Here is a 12,799-nt window from a genome sequence, read left to right on the forward strand (position 1 = left end):
TTAAAAATCACAAACTTACCCTTCAGAAGCGGACCATTTGAATTCTGAATCCAAAAAAAACAAGAACTCACGAGAGCCAGGGTGGGAAGTGAAAGCTTAATATTGCGAGTTAGCAAAGTGGGAATCAGGTGTGTGTGTGCTCAGGTCCTTTGCAGGGATTCTTTTCCTGACCGCCCCCCACCCTGGGGATATAGCCTAAGAGAGCTGGTTAACACGCAGTCTGGGCTTCATCCCTGGAAAGGCAATTAAGTCCAGCCCCTCTGTTCTAAGGACCTGCAGGTGATCTGATAGCTGTTGGTCCCAACCCATCGGGAGCAAGGTGTTCTATTAGCTTATTTCCTCATAGAAGCAAAATCCACTCCAGTAGAAAACAGTGGAGACATTGTAAAGTAGCATAGAGTCCGGTGATTTAGGAATACAGCACAAAGATGAACTTTTCCATAGACAGCAAGCAAGCTGCTTCATGACCTTGCTAGCAAGAAGCAGGACTGCTACTGACAGTGACCTTACTAGTTATGTTGTGTAGCTACAGAAGGAGTTGGCACAGGAAGTGATACAGCTTGAGTGTTCCTTGGGCAAATGGATTGGGACCCGACATGTTTTATTTTTGCTTTTGGAATACTGGCACATACAGAATGAGATATCTTGGAGATTAAATCCCAGTCAAAGCAAGAAATTCATGCTTCAAGCCCATTTTAGACACACAACCCAAAAGTAATTATACACACGTTTCCAGTGCACCTTCACTTAGATTGTGGCCTATCTCAACAGTATCAATTGTATAATATTTCACTTGTGATGTCATGCCCATGTTCAGGAGTTTTGGAGTTTTAAGCATTTCACTTTGGGCTCTTCTCTAAAACTTGTTTTATAGCTTCATTTGTATAGCAAACAAGTATAATATTTATACTTAAGAGTATGTAATTGGGCAGAGGTTGATTATATAGTCTCCCATTGTATGAAGGAGACAGAAGTCAGTTTCCCTACACCAGCCGAAGTGTAAAAGAATGTTAAAATTAAAAAAAAAATGAAAAAGAATGTTGAAATTTGAAAACTCCTACATATTTCTCATTCAGTGGATATGAGAAGGGAGCAATGAATTTTATTCTTTTTTAAAAAATACTTTTTTATATTTATCTGTATGTGGGGGAACATTCAACATGGCACATGTGTGGAAGTCACAGGGGAACCTTGAGTATCTGTGTTCTTCCTCCACCTTCTTTGAGACAACAAACACCAATATAGTTGGGTCACCAGCTTTAGCTTCTCCTGGCTCTGTCTCACACTGTGTAGACATATTGGTATTACAGAGGCATGTGCCACTTTGCACCTGGTTTTATGTGGAAGAATTGAACTAAGCCCAGTAGGCTTTGCAACCAAGTGTCTTTAACCACTGAGCAATCTTCCTAGCCCAGAATTAAAATTTTACACACACACACACACACACACACACACACACACATATATATATATATATATATCCATCCATATATTTTTATTTATCTGTCTATTTATTTGAGGGTAGCAGATAGAGACAATGAGCACACCAGGGCCTCCAGCCACTGCAAATGAACTACAGACACATGCACCACCTTGTATATGTGGCTTGTGTGGGTACTGGGGAATTGAACCTGGGTTCTTAGGTTTTACAGGCAAGCACCTTAACTGTTAAGACATCTCTCCAGCCCCCAGAATTGTTTTTAAAGTGTTGGCAAGTGCTGGATGATGATGCATGCAAGTAATGCCAGCATTGCAGAGGTTGAGGCAATCTCATGGGTTCAAGGCCTGCCTGGGATTATATATGGAGATTTTGTCTCTTAATAAATACACAGATAGATAAGCAGATACCAAGTTATCTTTTCCTCTCATTCACACTAGGAATGTTCCTGAGGGGCCTGAGAGATTGCTCAATTGATAAGTGCTTCTCTTGTGAATCAGTGACTTTCTCACTGTTGTGAAGGAATACTTGGCCAAAAACAACTCAGAGAAGGAATGAGTTTATTGCCTTACAATTCCAGAGGACAGACATGATGAGAGGAAAGGCACTGAGGCAGGAGTTGGAGCAGAGCAGGAAGCAGAGCAAGTGGTAAATGAGGCTAAAAGAGCCTCAAGGCTAGCCCCCAGTGACTCACTTCCTCCAGCAAGGCTCTACCTCCTAAGGTTCAGCCTTCCCAAACAGCACCACCAGCTGAGCACCACGGGCTCAAACACAAGAGCCTATAGGGAACATGTTACATTCAAGTCATAACATCTTATATGCCTGTTGTCCTGAGTTTGATACCCAGAATCCATGTAAAAATGGCAGGGATGATATGTGCTTGTACCCCCAGCACTGGGGAAGCAGAGACAGGCAGGTTTGAGACTCAGCCCATCTAGTCAACATGAAAAGTTCAAGGCAAGTAAGAGACTTCATTTCAAAAAATAAAAAATGGGGCTGGAGAGATGGTTCAACAGTTAAAGGCACTTGATTGTAAAACCTGATGGCCAAGGTTTGTTTGATTCCCCAGTGCTCACATAAAGCTGGATGCGCAAAGTGGTGCATGTGTCTGGAGTTCATTTACAGTGGCCAGGTCCTGGTTCACCCATTCTGTCTTCTCTCTTCTGTTGGATGTTCTCTCCCTCCAGTAAATAATAAAAATAAAACAAATTTTAAAGGTGACTGAGGAATAACATCTCAGGTTGTCATTTGGCCTCTACTTGCACATACATATATACATGCACCTATACACACACAAACATGTGTATGCACGTGGCCACACACAATATTAATTAGAAAAGTCTAAACACTTGAAACAAACAGCATTTTGAAGAACAGAATGATTTCACAATGGCTTTCACTTTAAACACTGAAAAACAGTCTGAAAAACAGGAAAATGCTTTTCCATAAATGGCAAGCTGTTCCATATGGATGTCAGCAGGTGGCAGAAGAAAACAAGAAATTGCTATTTACTTCTCATCTTGGGATTAAGTGGTTCAGTGACAAATTGCACTCTTGTGGAGTGGCACTGGCATGTCTTGATGTATGGACCGTCAAATAACTGGTTCTAAAGACCTGGCTGGTTTGGCAAGCCCTAGTTCTCTCATCTTACAATGATTCCTATAACTTAAAAAGTAAACATAGAAAATGAAGGAACGTTGTAATTTTATTTTCTAAATTAACAGTTGACAGAAGCCTATTAATGTCCACCATTGGATTCCAATGTGCTTTAGCTCTGGAAACTAAAAATGAATGCAATTGGGTATGATGGTGCATGGTTGTCATCCCACCACACTGCAGCTGAGGCAGGAGAATAGACAGTCCCCTGCTACTTTAGGTTGCACAGTGAAACCTTTTCCTAAAAAACCCAAAATGTTGGACTGGAGTGTGGCTTAATGGATAAAGCACTTGCTGCAAGGCATTATTACTGGAGTTTGGATCCTCAGCACCAATGTAAAAAAACAGATGCTGTAGCAGATGTCTGTTAATCCTAACACATCTATGTGAGGAGCGAGGCAGAGACCGGAGAATCCTCTGGAAGCTCTTGAGCCAGCTAGCGTGGGCAAATGAAGCAGTGAATAGTGAGAATCTCTGCTTCAAAAAAGGTGAGAAGGCAAGAACTGATAACTGAAAGTTGTCCTCTGATCTCCACACAAGTGCTGTGAAATGTGCATGCCTGCACTTACACACATGAACACACACACACCCTGCAAAAACAAGACAACAAAATGGATTCTTCCCAGAGCTGATGAGCAGAGTGTCACACATCCTATGAGTTCCAGGAGGAATATTGCAGGACGCCATGATGCTGACGTCCTGTGACATAGCTAGGGCTCTGAACACCACTAGCAGGCTCTCGGCAAGGGCCGACATCAATGGTCATGTAAGCCTCAGGTGTTTAGGACCTGGCTTATTGGGAATAGCGAGAACAACCTACACAGGTAGGGTGTGGAAGATGGCACCGGTGAGCCTGAACAGAGGTTCTAGAATGCACCATGGGTCACAACTGAGCATCCCAATTGTTTGCCAAAGCTTCTTGGGTACTGTAACTCAAACACACCCTCTGTCCTCTGGTGTCTGGCTTTTGAAGAGAAGAGGGGGCCAGGGCAAGTGGGAACACAAATGACCCCAAAAGGATCAGTGGCTGTGCTGTCCTATCTGTTCTCAGCAGGAAGGAATGAGATCCCACTTTTGCTGCTTCTGTTTTGTTGTGATTGAGCTGAATGAATGACTTCAGCCTGCAGGCACTCTCCTCATTCCTATTCTAACAGACTTGGGACAGTCTCTGCTTGCTCACTTATTACCCTGTCCTCGAACTCTACTGTGCATTGATGACACCCCCACCCCAACCTTGGTCATGCCATCCACTTCATTCTGTGCACACACCATGTCGTGGTAGCATATAGTATATGGCCACGAGCACCACTGATGCCAGCTTGGCTGGGTCCCAGACATCATTGTCTTTTCTGGTTAATTCTACTCTTCATTTTCCATGCTCACTACAGGATCCCACCTACAAGAGGTGTTTATGGGACAGAAGAGGGAGACTACCTTTTCCCTGGGACTCTAGCAAGGTGTTAAACACCACTTAAAATGTTAAAAATGGTTGTCAGTGTTAATGATAATGTAAAGAGAACAAAATGTTTATATTTCTCTACATTTATAGCCTAGAGAAATATAGCAGTCAGGTGGCTCTGTTGATGGCAGACAAACAGGAGGCTCTGCCAATGGCAGGTAAAGAAGAGGCTCTGCTGGGATAAATAGCATTTCCTGGGGCCTGTGTTGTTGAGCAAATTCCTTAAGATAAGCAGGACTCCTGGTCACAGGCCTACCTCACACCTACCAGGTGGCACTTCCTGTTACTGACCACAGACCTTTTTTTTTTTTTTTTAACTTTTATGACTGTAACTGTCACATGTAAATTGTGATTTATGGCATAATTTCTATCCTGTTTCTTGTTCATCTTGTTTGTTGTTCAGGATTTCACTCAAAATCTGAAATGGAGCCCTGGTATACCAGACTCTCCTTTTTTTTTCTATCTTTTTTTTACCTGATAAAACTGCCTCACATTCCGTGAGTCAATGGTCTAACTGGTGCAACAACAGACCCCATAACAATAATTTCTTATTGTAAGCACACTTTCTAAATAGTCTCATAAATTAGCAATTTAATTCCCTCACATGCAGCTGTTGGACTCTCTCTTGCTACCTTGGCATCCTTGAACAAAAGGACTGTCCACCAAACAGCCAGCTGAACTACTTTATGCTATCACCAGCTGTTCTGAACACCTCATGATGCCTTGAAGACACCACACAGCAAGTACAGCTAGTTGCAGTCCCAGCCAGACTCTTTTGGATGCACAAGACATTTTGCTATTCTAAGACTTGGTGAATATTAGATTCCCTGAAGCAATTTCCACTTCAGCCAGAGGGGCCACACTTCCCTTTACGTACCAGAAGACAGACTGCTGTGACTGATGCAACAGAGACAATGCTGTGATTGGTGCAAATACAAACCCTCATTTGCATGTGAGGTGTGCTGTGTTTGGTGCCAAGACCTTTTCTCTGGTTACAGAAGCAGGCTATTGGGCTTTCTTTGTAAGGAGACTAGGAAATGCCCTCTTGCATTGCCTCTCCCAGTGTTATAGCACTAGGCCAATGAGTAGTCTTGACTTTTCTACTTTTAGTCCTGTGGTCTGAGCTGGTAGCATGAGGTAAGGAACAACAGACAGTGGAGTGGCAGTGACAGCTGAATAGTCATAGGCTGAACTACAAAAGCAGCCAGGTGGGCTGGAGAGATGGCTTAGTGGTTAAGCGCTTGCCTGTGAAGCCTGAGGACCCCGGATCGAGGCTCAATTCCCCAGGATCCATGTTAGCCAGATGCACAAGGGGGCGCATGCGTCTGGAGTTCGTCTGCAGTGGCTGGAAGCCCTGGCGCGCCCATTCTCTCTCTCTCTCTCTCTATTTGCCTCTCTCTTTCTCTCTGTCACTCTCAAATAAATAAATAAAAATGAACAACAACAACAACAACAAAAAAGCAGCCAGGTGACATGATGCTTGAGAGCCACAAAAGAGGTAGCTGCGTGGTTCAAGAGAGACCAAGCAAGGACTGAGGGGCAGCAGAAGTAGAGAGAGTTTGGAGAGTTAACAGTGATGATGGACAGAAGCTGTACTGAGGCAGAGAATAGAAACCTTATGACCTGGAGGCTGGAAGACTTTGGAAAGCTGCCCAGCTTATAGGATGAATATCTCAGACATCCCAGGCCCAGGAGCTGCAGTGTCAGCTGCTGTCAAGTAGAGCCTCATAGAAGGTAGAGAAACCAGGCATTGGTGAATTCCAGGATCAGAAGTGGGTTGCCACCCATAGTGAGCTGTTGGTCAGGGGAAACACATGAGGTCCCCAAAACGATGCAAGCCATTGCCAAAGCACCAGGTTACTTGCCAAGGTAAAAGGTAAGTCTATTACTGACGACTCCACAGCCTGTGGTCTCAGTGATGGAGACTCAGGAGAAAATTCGCTTCTTTTAAAAGGACAGTTTCAGTTAGGGACAGTAGCCCAAAGAGAGAACCTGAAGATGTAAGAATGGAACTTGTGCCTGAACTAGTTTCATCTATGACGGCTGCAGCGCCCCCTGCTGCCTCCACACTCTATCACACTACCCAGGTGAGCTGGCCCCTTGTTTAACTCTACACGACAATCATTTCTTCCCCTTATATATCTGAGTCTGACAAAAGAATCCATTTTTAAATGTGTTTTAAAAATATTCTTTATTTTTATTTATTTATTGAGATGGGGAAAGAGAAAGAAAGAGGTGTGTGTGGGGGGGGAGAATGGGCATGCCAGGATCTCTAGCCACTGCAAACTCCAGATGCATGCACCAGCTTGTGCATATGGCTTATGTGGATACTGGGGAATCTAAGTGGGGTTCACAGGCTTTGTATCTGGCTTTCATGGGTACTGGGGAATTGAACCTGGGTCTTCTATAGGCTTCACAGGCGAGCGCTTTAACTGGTAAGCCATCTCTCCAGCTCAAAAATCCATTTTACTAGACTATAAAGGCTTGCCCGTGTTGTTCTCACTCTTCTCTCTGACCTGTGGTCTCTGTCTGAACACATGTAAGTCTGGCTTTCCCCTCTCCACCTGGGGAGAGCATTGCTTCTTGGCCTGAGTAGTTTTCTGCTTGCCTTATGCTTTGGGGTAACTTCTCTCTTTAATTATGTATGATTTCTTCTCTAATCACTGACTCTACCACATGTGTATTTCCTTTAAATTCTAGATCTACATCTATCATGTAGTATTTCCTATAAACTATGGGCCTGCTACATGTGTAATTTCTCTAAACTTGGGGTGACGATGGATGTAACTCTTTTTACGACACATTTCTCATCTAAACTTCCTGGTTTCTGGTTTGGTACTTTCCCTCTGCTATTCTTCCTTAAGCCATTACCACTTCCTCTCTTAACTTTCTTTCATGGGGAGGCTCAGGGCAGATGCTGTGCCTTCCACATGAGTGTGCATTTCTTCTAAAGGTCTCTGCATAAGCTCCTAGATACTATCTTCCATGTGTTTATGACTCTGCTCCAGCCTCTTCTAAGACCTCAGTTTCTCTTCAATGAACCTCATAAACTAGGCTGTACCTTCCATATGAGTGCATGTTTCTTCTAAATCTCTCTATATGAGTTTCTAGATCATGTTTTCCATGTTCTAGTGATTCTGCTGTAGCCTTTTCTTAGGTCCCAACTTCCCTTAAGTAAACACAATTTCACAGTTTATGATTTCTCCCTAGTTAAGGTCAATAATTCATAATTTATTCTGTTTGAGTTCATTTTTTATCAACATTTCTAGAGACCACTCCTGAACCCTAAAATTCTGCAACAGGGAGACATTGAGAGACCATGCTAGAACTGAGAGGGAAACCAGTGCCTTCATAGTGTTGGAAAGTGCTATGGGAGCTGCTGAGGGATAACAGTTGTAAACAGTATGAATAAGTAGAAGATCCTGCAAGTTATGAAATCAACCAGCCAGCCAAGAAGTGCAGTGGTGATTCACAGCTCATGCAGGTAACCAACTTATTCCATTTAATCCAAGCTGCTCTCCCTTTTGGTTGGAAAATCTGTCTTATCTTACAGATGGAGGAGAATACTGGGGAGATCCAGGATACAATGATAACTAACAGCTGACAGCCTTTCATGAGACAGGTGACCTCCACCACATCTGCCTGCCTGGGCCCAGGAATCATTGCAGAGTAAGCAGTCATGAGTAATGCTGTCAGTGCTAGCCTGAAAACCATTCCAGGGAGATGACAGCAGACACTGTGGTCACTCAAATCTCATCAAAACACAGATCCAGAGGCTATAGAGAACTTGCAAAGAAAACAAAATGTTATATTTCTCTACATTTCTTTATACCTAGCTTAGAGAAAAATAGAAGTCATTTCCTTGTAGGAGCTCACAAAAGAATGGAATGAAACACTTGTTTAAGCAGATGAGGATGGTAGATAAACAGGAGGCTCTGCTGGTCTGAATAGAATTTCTCAGGGCCTGTATTGTTGGGCAAAATCCTTAAGGACAGGTAAGTAAGACATTGGCAGACTCTTGGTCGCAGGCCTACCTCACAACCTCCAGGCACTTCCTGTAACTGATTTATAGTTTAATTTCCATTCTGTCTTTTTTTTTTCCCCAATAAACATCATGTGGTTATTTCCCATAAAAGCTGACACTGCAAACAATTCAGGGCTGCATCTGAGATCCTAAACTCTGGGATGCAGACTTGATACACCAGCTTTCTTCTTTTTCTTTATACCCAATAAAACTTTGCCTCACATTTCATGAGTCTTACTTGTGTGTGTGTGTGACACTGGATCCCATAACAAACTCACAATAAATCATATCTATAGCATAACCCCATATAGTTTAGGGAACATTGTGATAGAAGGGGAAGAAAGATTTTTTAAGAGCCTCAGAGTGGGTGGGAATAGCTGGAGGCACCACCCTCCCCAGACTTACTGAGGCCTTCAGAACCCTACAATGAATACCAATAATCCCACTGAGGAAGGTGCTCAGTGGAATAAGTGCCAGGGAGAGGAGATATGAGTATAATTTTTCCTTAAAATTTTTTTTAAATGGAATTTCAAAGGGGAAAGTGTGTGTGTGGGGATATTACCATGGGATATTTTTTATAATCATGGAAAATGTTAATAAAATTGTGTCAATCACTTAGGGACACAAGAGGCTAGCGCTTGAAGAGCTTCTCCTCACCTTTGCATGATTTCTATCCTCTAGAGCAAAAGGCCAGCAGCCAGATACCAGTGACACACAGTCATTGAAGACACAGAAAGCAGAATGAGGAAATGGGGTCATTGTTTAATGGGGATTGTCTCAGCTCTACAAGACAAAGGCATTCTATTCTTCACATAGATGGTAGCAATGGCTGTATGATATATAGCTTTGTGTAATACTGAACTGTAGATATAGAAATAGTTAAGACAATTAATTTTGTTATGTATATTTTACCACAATAAAATATTAGAAAGCACAAAATGAAACAAAACTAAGTCCCCATCCCTGCTCCCTTCTCTTCTGCTTTGGAGACTGTCTTCTTGAAAGCTGCTTATGAGGTTTTCACCTCCCTACTCCTTGCCCTTCTGGTCTAATGGTCACTCCTGCAGGGCCCTCCTCTTCTATGAGGCAGCTCATTACATCCATCTCAGCCACACCCCTTGTAGCTTCAGTGACTGGATTCTTCTTCCTGTAGTTCTGCTACTTCTTCCTGACTTCCTGCTTCTGCTTGCCTTTGAAATGCTGACACAACAAGGCAAGGTTTCTCACGGTGCTATGCCTATACCTTAGCATTACCTAGTACCTGCTGGAAATGCATATCTGTGGTCCAGCCCTGACCTGCTGAAGCTACGCTGTATGGAGGCCCAGCTGTCTGCATGCAGCCAGCCACATTGATTTCAGTGTGCTCTGATTCATCCTTAGTGAGAAGGTAAAACAGCACCATTTTATTATTAGTGTGGTTCATTTCCTACTATAACTCTAAATAAGCACTTTAGTACAGGGTCCTGAAGTCTGCACCTGCCCTGTGCTAGCTCTCAAGCTCATATGTATGGGCTCTAACAGGAGTTATTCTGCCTGGCTAATATTTGTCCCTGGTGATGTCCAGCTGAGGGACAAGACAGCCATGGGTGGTAAAGGAAGAACTTATGCCTACATTATTTTATAATTTCTTTTTTCATTTTATTTATTTATTTATTTATTTATTTATTTATTTATTTATTTATGAGAGAGAGAGAGAGAGAGAGAGAGAGAGAGAGAGAGAGAGAATGGGTACACCAGGGCCTCTAGCCCCTGCAAATGAACTCCAGATGCATGCCCTTGTGCATCTGGCTTACGTGAGTCCTGGGGAACTGAACCTGGATCCTTAGGTTTTATATGCAAGCACCTTAACAGCTAAGCCATTTCTCCAGCCATACATTTACATTTTTTTCTTTTTTAAATATTTTATTTATTTATTTGACAGAGAAAGAAGTAGAGAGAGAGAGAATGGGTACATCAGGGCCTCCAGCCACTGCAAACGAACTCCAGACATGTGCTCCCCCTTGTGCATCTGGTTAACGTGGTCCTGGGGAATCAAACCTGGGTCCTTTGGCTTTGCAAGCAAATGCCTTAACCACTAAGCCATCCCTCCAGCCCCAGTTACATTTTTTAAATAAAGAAAACAAGTTGAGCTATTTGTGTGTGTAGGCGGGATACTGGGGATGGAACCCAGAGCCCTATACAAGCTAGGCAAATCATTGAGCTACACCATAGCTATAAATTAAGCTTTAATAATTCAATAGTCCCTTGCTATACAAAGGAGTTTTGTTCCAAGCTATCTCATGGACAGAGGGGACACTGGTGCCCACATGGTCTTCTGTATTTAGGACAGAGGGGTCATGTGCTGATATGGGCTTCTGCAGCTCATACACACAAGGCATGCAGAGGGGCTATGGGGCACACCACATCCAGGGATTTTCACACCCATATCTGGATGTTGGCTGAGGCTGATGACCTTCTGAGTCTTGAATTGAGCCTAAAAATGAGTCATACAGTGGCTGGGATTGTGTCATCTTACTCTCCACACCTATGTTCACAAAATGAAAGGCTGGCCTGAAATAATTCCTGCAAAGATACTGTGTGTGTGGTGGGGGGGCATGCAAAAGATAAATCTAAGCAAACACCAAGGAATGTCTAGTGTACCACCTACTTTTTTTAAAGTTTTTTTCTTGACAACTTCTACACTTATAGACAATAAACCAAGATAATTCCCTCCCCTCGCCCATTTTCACCTTCACAACTCCACTCTCCATCATATTCCCTTCCTCTCTCCATTAGTCTTTCTTTTATTTTGATATAATTGTCTTTTTCTCCTATTATGAGGGTCTTGTGAAAGTATTGCTAGGTACTATGAGATCATGGATATCAAGGCCAATTTCTGTCTGGATAGGTGCATTGCAAGCAGCCCTACTCTTCCTTTGGCTCTTACATTATTTCTGCCACCTCTTCTTCAATGGACCCTGAGCCATGGAGGGTGTGATAGAGATGTTTCAGTGTAGCCTGTAATGTTTTGGAGGCAAAAGGGATATCCCTGGCCAACAACTCACTGGAAGGTACCCCATTCCTGACACTGTAAAATTTACAGTAGCAATCTATGGCTTCTTGATGTGCCATTATCCAAAAAAGTAGGCTGTCATCTGTCTTATTCAGAATATGTTGAATTTTGATTGACCTTCAATCCACCCTTGCTTTATTTAATTTCTTCCCCTGGACTTGCTTAGGCCATTCTACTCCCTGTAATTGGTTCTTCTACTTCCAAATATACAATACCATACTCTTAAGGCCTTTTCTTTCCTCCCTCCCTTATAGTATTTTTCAAGCTTATGGGCCTCTGCTACTGATTTTTGGTTCCAGATCACATACAAGTCTAAACATTTGTAGCTAGGAACCACATATGAGAGAGAACATGTGATGCTTGGCTTTCTGAGTCTGGGTTACCTTACTTAGTATAATCCTTTCCAGATCCATCCATTTCCCTGAAAATTTCATAGTTTCATTTTTCTTTACCACTGAATAGAACACCATTATGTAAATGTACCACATCTTTATTATCTATTCATCTATTAAGGGACATCTAGGCTGGTTCTATTTCCTAGCTGTTGTGAATACAGCAGCAATAAACATCATTGTGCAAGTACCTCTAGGGTAGTAAGAAAAGTCATTAGGATATATGCCTAGGAGTGCTATAGCTGGGTCATATGGTAAATCTACTTTTAGCTGTCTCAAGAACCTCCACACTGATTTCCACAATGGCTATACCAAGTTACATTCCCACCAACAGTGTAGAAGTGTTTCCCTTTCCCTGCATCCTCACCAACATTTATTCTCATTTGTTTTCTTTTGTTTGGTTTTTCGAGGTAGGGTCTCAGTCTAGCTCAGCTGACCTGGAATTCACTATGTAGTCTCATGGTGGCCTTGAACTCATAGCGATCCTCCTACCTCTGCCTCCTGAGTGCTGGGATTAAAGGCGTGCGCCACCACACCCCACTCATTTATTTTCTTGATGGTAGCCCTTTTGATAGGAATGAGATGGAATCTCAAAGTAGTTTTAATTTGCAATTCCCTGATGGCTAAGAATGTACAACACTTTTTCAGATGTTTATATTCCAGTTGTATTTCTTCCTTTGAGAATTCTCTATTTAGTTACATAGCCCACTTTTTAACTGGGTTATTTAATTGTTTTGCTTTTTGAGTTCTTTGTATATTCTGAATATTAATCCTCTGT

Source organism: Jaculus jaculus, chromosome 8 (genome assembly GCF_020740685.1).
Source record: "Jaculus jaculus isolate mJacJac1 chromosome 8, mJacJac1.mat.Y.cur, whole genome shotgun sequence".
Lineage (NCBI taxonomy): Eukaryota > Metazoa > Chordata > Mammalia > Rodentia > Dipodidae > Jaculus > Jaculus jaculus.